General features: G+C 53.8%; 1 protein-coding gene across 4 annotated transcripts in view; it reads left to right on the top strand.

Moving 5' to 3' along the window:
* Positions 1-4127: 4127 nt before the first annotated feature.
* CLMN (calmin) overlaps positions 4128-7403 on the top strand; it is an 85203-nt gene continuing 81927 nt past the window's right edge. The window contains exon 1 of one of the 4 annotated variants that reach the window (XM_059373903.1): positions 4128-4899. The gene's annotated coding sequence lies outside the window, so the exon portion shown is untranslated. The remainder of the gene's footprint in view (positions 4900-7403) is intronic. The other 3 variants (XM_059373906.1, XM_059373902.1, XM_059373904.1) reach the window with 3 other exon arrangements.

The raw sequence follows: 7403 nt of genomic DNA, 5'->3' as shown, positions 1-7403 counted from the left end.
TTGATCCCTGGCTCAGCCCTCAGTCCCCAGATCTCCTTCGCCTGAGCGGAAAGCTTCTTTCTCATACAGATTGTGTGTTTTCGGGGAGGGGGCTGACAAGTGGGGGAGCCACATTGCTTTCGCCGAGGTTACCATCTTTTTGCACCACTGACCCTCCCCTGTTGGGGGCCCCTGGCCAGCAGCCCTGTGGCCCTTTGAACAATCTCTGTTTCTGTGACCCAGCCTGACTCTAGGGGTGGCAGACCAGATGGCGGGAGAAGGTCCTGATGACGAGAGGACCTTTACCAGTGGGGGGCTGCCTGGTACAGGCTTAACGGATCTTTCTGTCCATAATGATAAGAGAGAGAAGCAGGCTTCATGCTTTGTGGTTAGCTGGGGTCCAACACCTGTTTGGGGGCAGCTAGCGGGAGAGGACAGAGAGCTGCAGGTGGGTCCCCGTTGGGGGCTAGGCATGGTGGTGGTGGTGGTCCGGGGCCTGGGGCCGGGATGATCACTGGTATCTACGAGCTGGGACTTTATGGTAGTTCTCAGCAAGGGCTGGTGAGGTGGGGGCACCTGGAGCGCCCTCGCTGTCCACAGGAATGAAGGATGGTATCACCACCTGGGAAAACTTAACTGATTTTTCAAAAGCGACACATAGAGTCGCATTCGCCTCAGTCATTGCCCTCCTGGGTATTTCCCAAGAGAAATGAAAACAGGTTCACTCACACAACTCTCTCTTTATATATATATATATATATATATATATATATATATATATATATATATACACACACACACACACACATATTCATATATATATGTAGGTATATATATACACACAGAAATTCATATATATATATGAATTTTTGTGTGTGCACTATTCCCAGTAGCCAAAAAGTGGAAACAAGCCACCACATGTCCCCAGGCTGGTGAGTGGCTAACCAGACCATGGTGCCTCCGGCAGAGGAGTGAGTCCTGCTCAGCCATAAGAAAGGACATACGACCCAGGTGGATTGCACAAACCTAAGTGGGGGAAGCCAGATTCTAAAGGCTCTAATGGCATTCCATTTATAGAACATTCTGGAAAAGCCAAAATTGTAGAACAAAAACGTGGATCTGTGGTTGTCAGGGGCCGAGGAATGGGGAAGAGAATTGACTACAGTCAAGCACTAAGGTATTTTTGGGGGGATACACTATTCTGTACCTTGAATGTGGTGGTTACTCAACTTTATTCATCAAAACTCATAGAACTGTATACAAGAAAGGGTGAATTTTACTATCTATAAGTCATGCCTCAATAAATGTGACTTTAAAAGTGGGGGGAGGGGGAAAGAGAGGACAGACCACTAACAAGCAGAGTGTCTTTATCACGGTTGTTCTCATGACGCTGGCGTGTCCGTTGAAACAGGCCGTCACACTCAAGTGGCCTTCCTTGGTCCTGTGACCGTTGATGTAAGTCAGCACTTTCTAACTGATCTTTGAAATCTCTTCCTTGTAAAAGCCACGGGAACCCCCACTGAGCCCTGGGCATGGATTTACCTTGTAAATGAGACTTTACAGACTTCTTTCAAGTCTAGTAAAGTGAGACCTGCAGGGAGAAGCACAGGGCGGAGGCTGGCAGCCACCCTTTCACTCTGGCCCCGAGCAGGCACCAAGCCCAGAGCCTTCCCTGGGAGCACACCAATGGGCCCGCCTTTATTCCAAGAGAGACAGACTTAGGGGTGATTCTGGATCCGTCTTGACTAGGTTTGGCTGTGCATTACAGAGAGCCCCACAACAGTGTCGTAAACAGGTGCACATTCTGCACAGGCAATCCAGAGCTGGTGTGGCAACTGTGAACCACAAAACCGGAGGGACCCAGGCTTCCTCTAGCTCCCTGTACTGCCATCTCCTGGTCCGGCTCTTGCGTCCTGATCCAGCGTGGCTGCTAGAGCTCCAGCCATCACGTTTAGTGTTTCAGGCAGCAGGGTGGAGGGAAGGACAATAAATAAGGGCCAGGCAAGGGCTGGGTGCTACATCTCTGTTAACAGAAGTTTCAAGAAGCTGTCTCTTGGTATTTCTGCTGACATCTCATTGGCCGGCACGTGGTCACATAGTTTCAGTGAACTTTGAGGCAGGCTGGGAAGTTGAGTCTAGTGGTGCCCACCTAAGAATGGGGTTCTAGTTCTACAGAGGGAAGAGAGAATGGCTTTTTGGGGTGGGAAATGCAAGCCCTGCTTTCCACCACAGCTCCCGACCCTGCCATGGTTTTGCTCTGGGTTCCTGGACTGGGTTCAAAGCCCAGTAGGACTTACTTTTCCTGTCTGTAAAGTGAGCACAAGTCCTTCTGTTCTTGCTTGTTATGGGTATTAAACAAGATGATTATAATACCCCCCTGGTGGCACTCAGTTTCCCCATGGTAACCGTGTTTATTACTCCTACTGTATTTTCTCTAAGTGGCCTCTGGTCATTAAGGGGCACTTCAGGGACTACCATACAGAGAGCACACACTTTAAAGGTACCCAAGATCCAGCCATCCAAACCTATTTGCACAGCAGTTAACTCTAATAGGCTCTCAGGACCAAGCTCCTCGCTTTCTGGTATCACCATGAGCTTTCCTCTGTAGCGGCCCAAGCTCAGGGCCTCTCTGGGAGCTGGAGAGAGGCTGTTGTCATTCCTGCCCAAGGCACTGAGAAGATCAGAGGCCCGCCCAAGGGCACCTGGTCAGAGGCGGGCTGAAATTGAGCCCAGGCAGCATGGGGACAGGGCCTGGACTCCCTTGCTGACTGGCAGGTGCCCACAGCTCCGTGCAGGGACAGACAGCATGCACAGTGGGGCAGGACAGTGGGGCGGGATGGGCAGATACATTACAGGTGGCCATGGGATCCCCAATATTGATGCCCCCCTTGAAAGCACAGCAACTCAGTAGAGAGATCAGCTGGTGGTGCAGGGGGGCATGCCAGGCAGAGGGAAATGCTGGTGAAGGTGAAGAGGGCTATGTCCATTGGGAGTGATCTAGATGAGGTCATGGCGATTCATTCCATTTGGCATTGAACTGTCGGTCTTCAAAATAAGTACTGTACGAGCTGGGCAGGAGGGCTGGGGCTGTCGTTGACCCTGAGTTTACAGGGCGATGTGAATCCCAGCTGTGTAACCTCTCTGAACTTATGCTTTGTTTTTCTCCATATCATGGGCCTGATGCCAGGTCTGCTTGAGGAGACTGGACATATCCATCAGGAAGTGTCTGGCACCTGTCGGCCATGGCCTCTCCTCCCCTTGACACATCCTGACCGTGGCCTTCATGGGCTCTGTGGCCTCCACTTCCCCTGGCTGAGGGTCTGCAGAGCAGACCAGCCCCCCTTCAGTGTCAGGATCCATCGTGCCCTCTTCCTTGGGAGTGGAAGAAGTCCCCAACAAGACTGCCGTACCTGGTGGGGGGGTCATCACCCCAGGGCCACATCTCATTGCCACAGGTGCCTTTTCTCTGCGAGCCCTGCACACAGCAGAGGGGAGGGGAGCGGGTTGCCTCCTTGAAAAACCCCTAGCTGGACCCCAGGCCGTGGCCATCGGCTCTCTCCCCATGGTAGACCTGATAGTCTATTATTTTCCTCTCTTGGCTTTGCGGAGTCCCTAATTTTTCTACAAACAATATGTTGAGTTTTGCTAAGCAGAAAACTGGTTTTTAAAGAATGAGCTTCCAGCCCTCCTCCTGGTGCATGGGTGGCACTGGGACTTGCTCTCCAGCCCCGCCTTCCCCGCAGACACATCCACCCCGCTCTCGCTTTGTCTCCATCTCAGCCTACTCCATGGAAATGAAACGTCTTAAAACTCATGAATAATTCACAATACAAAGGGAGTATCGCCTTGACAGCAGTCTGCTTTCGGGGTTCATCATCTGACAGAGGCTGTCTGGGGAAACCAAAAGGTGGGCCTGATGGAGGGTAGAACCGCTTTGTGCGGGTCTTAGGGTCTCCAATGCATCCTCTTGGGTCTGTGTCTCCGCCCCCACCAGGCCCCCACCCCCCAGGGCCGGGAGTGGAGGGTTGGACTTTGCTGCCTGTTCTGATTGGTCAATCACCCAGATCAGGGGTGGGGCCAGCTCTGGGCTCCTTGGACTGGCGGTGCAGGGTTCGATTAGCAATGTCTGCCGGGGCGCTGGGTTGGGAGTATTTCCGGCGGGTGGAGCTTTTACTGCCCCAGGACTAGATTATCTCAGAAATCTCTGTGATAGTCTGCGTTTGTGTGACCTGTCCTGGGGCTGGCCAGTGGTGGGAGGAGGGCAGTGTGGAATGAGAATGGGGCCCTGGCTGGCAGTGAGGAAGTCAGTCTGTCCTGTCCTTCTCAGGAGCTCGCTGCCGGCAGCCCTGAGACAGGAGCTCCCTGGAGCCCGGGGTGGGACCAGGGCCCTGCTTCCTGCTTTCTGAAGGCCTCACCTTTTGTGTCTGCACATGCCTGGGCTCCAGACTTGTGACTTGTGATACCTTCCTGCCCCCATCTCCCTCCGCTGTGGGGCCCCGAGCCACCTTGTCCTGGGCGCCTGCCTGCTGTGCCGGGGTCCAGCTGTTTCTGTTGGCTCACCTTACTCCTCCTCTGCCGGGCCTCCACTGGGCAGCCTCTCCTCTCTGTCTGATGACCCCTGACTTGAACCCTCCTTCCTCAGCCCAGAGCGTGACTGTCCTATGACACTGGCTTGGGTGGCTCCAGGAGGAGGTTGAACACAGGGACTGTGGCTCTGACCTCAGCATGGATTGCAGCCTCTTGCTCAGCCTTCCCAGCTCCCAGCTCCTTACAGGAGCCTGTACTAGCCAGCTTGTGAGCCTTGCAGCCTGAACACATTTCCCGCCCCCACCATGTCCTCCACCATCCCGGTCACGACCAGATGGGTCGAGCTTGTCACAGGGCTGGATCACTGAGGAGCCCAGCTGGGCACGCACAGAAGTGAGTACAGAGTGGAAGGGCTGTTTCCGAGGGGAGGGGGGCAGGAGGAGGACCCCTGTAGGGACCATGCAGCATTTGGGGGGACTCAGAGCAGCGGGGAGCTGTTGCGGGCATGGAGGGGGGGTGGGGCTGGAGGAACCCCCCAAAGCCGTAGCCTGGTGAGGGGTCCCCCTGCAGGAACTGGGGACGGAGGCGGAGGAAGGCAGCCCTGGCCAAAACCCCAGCTGGGGGGCTGAGGGTGGCAGCAGTGCGATGAGTCCTCGGTGCCTTCTTCCTGGTCCTCCTGCCAGCGTCGCCTGTGGGCCGAGCCCAGCAGGCAGCCAGAGGACAAGGGTGCCCAGTGATGCAGCCTGTGGAGAGACCGGCCTCCCGGATGGGGCGTGAATTGGAGAGAGGGAACGTGCAAGCAGAGACCGAGCCCTCCAGGGACTCACATTCTCCTCCTCAACAGGGCACTTGAAAATGACTGTCTTTCTGTGTGTTTTTATAGACCATGAAGTAATTTACAAGCTCACGCTGCTCGGAAGGGACAGGCGAGGGACGGGGAGCTGGGGCGGGGAAGGTCTGTCTCCAGGCTCTTTCTGCTCTACCTGATCCTTGCGTCCAAAAGCTGGTGGGCTTGTGTATCCTTCCCATAGGTCCCTGAGCTCTGGCTGTGGGCAGGGCCTGTCCCCAATGTGCCAGCCAAGCACCCTGGCCCTTCTCCTTCCAGAGGCATTCTGGGCTTTCACCTCCAGCAGCCTAGCTTTGTTCACCTTTAGTGCAACCATCACAGTAGATCCGTGGTTGGGTTTCTGGATTCATACATGCTTCCCCATGGCAAGCAGGAACCATGCATCTTGCTTCGCACTGTAGCCTAGTCTGGAGCCTGGAACTTAGTAAGTGCTTAGCAAATAGCCCAAAAATATGGGTAGCTCTTCCCTGTTCATTTTTGGCTCTTCAGCAAGCAGGCTGACCTCTGTCCTGGCCATTTGGGGAGGGGATTGCCCGGAGAGTTGCTTCCCCCTGCCCTCTCCCTCGGCATCGCATCCCTCTGTTCCGGAGGAGGGTGTAGAAGCACCTGCTTCCTCCTCTGCAGCCCACGCCCACCAGGCTGGGACTGGCTCCTTCCCTGCTGGAGTTCTGCGAGCTTTAGCTGCAGCATTAGGGAAGAGACTGAGGGAAGGAAGCGGGCTTCTTCCTTTTTCTCTTTCCGCTGCCTCCTTTCTAGCCATTTCGAGGCCCAGTTTCTAGAGACCATGGCTTGGTCTCATGGAGGGAGGGAGAAGTCGGGAGCAGCGCCCCAGCTTGGCCCTGCCCTTGTGCCCTGGCGCTGGAGTTGGTATGGTTTCCTCCTGCCTGCAAGGTCAGGTGCTCAGAACCCACTGGAAACTGCTCCTGGCCTTGGGTCCAAAGAGGGCAGTGAAGACTGGCTCTTGGCAGACTTCCCAGGACGGCTTCAGAAACATGTATGTTTATTTGATTTGATTTAAATACAAATTAGAGAAAACTTGGGCATATAGGGTGGGGGTAGAGAAAGAAAGTATCTTCCAGCACATTCCCTGTGCCATCATTATTGTCGTGTTATGTATTTGTTTATTTTAATCCTCTCTCAAATACACTTACGTTTGTTCCCACAGCCATGAAAGGCTACGTAAAAACTGCATTCTGCTCTGTGTCACTTACCTACCCCCTTTCTCCTGCTGCTTGCTTTCCCCTCTTGGATCAGGTTCAGTGACTGGTTGGGGGCATTGGGGTTGGGTTAGCTATGTCCTTGGAGATGCACAGACTCTAGGCCTCCTGCCCCCATGCTCCCGCTGGTATCCTGTGCTCCCTCAGGCCTGTCCTTTCCCAGCCTCATCTTGCCTGTGGTAATCCTTGATGATTTCTCTCTAACTCCTAGAGAAAGTCCTGGGTCCTGGGAGAGCTGGTGTTTTTAGTGGGGGGCACAAGCTCGACCCCCACCCCTTCCCCTGCCACCAGCCTGGGAATCCAGAGAGCAGGTGCAGAGGGTCCCCTGTACCCCTGAGAGGGCAGAAGGGGAGAGCTGTTCTCAGGCTCTTGACCTGAAGCTATTTAAAGTCAAGGGCATAGTCTCCCAGGAAGGAAAATCAATGTGTAAGACAGTACAGCTCATACTGCCCGGGGCAGGGGGTGGGGGGGTGAGCCCTGGGAGGGCAGATTTCCTTGCATTACTGGTCTTTGTTTGTGTTGTTATTTAAGCCATTCTAGGGAAGGTTATGAAATCTCTGGAGCCTTTTAAAAATAGCATGGTTTCTGGTTTTAAAAGTAGTCTTTGTGCACTGGATAAAATACGGAAAATACTCAAGATATAAAGAACTTTGAAAATAAAAATCATCCCACACGGCACCACCCAGAGATGACTTCCCTTACCTTCAGGCTCTTTGTCCTATAAATGTGTTGATGGCTTTAACATTAATGTCATCACATGCGGTATTCTGGACCTGCAAATGGGTCCCAAAGTCACTGCTCAGTGATCTTAGGGCCTGGTGCTGATGACATGT

The sequence above is a fragment of the Mustela nigripes genome, chromosome 13 (genome assembly GCF_022355385.1).
Source record: "Mustela nigripes isolate SB6536 chromosome 13, MUSNIG.SB6536, whole genome shotgun sequence".
NCBI classification, from domain to species: Eukaryota; Metazoa; Chordata; class Mammalia; order Carnivora; family Mustelidae; genus Mustela; species Mustela nigripes.
Note: the sequence above shows the minus strand (reverse complement) of the source record. Positions and strands in the feature narration are given on the sequence as shown.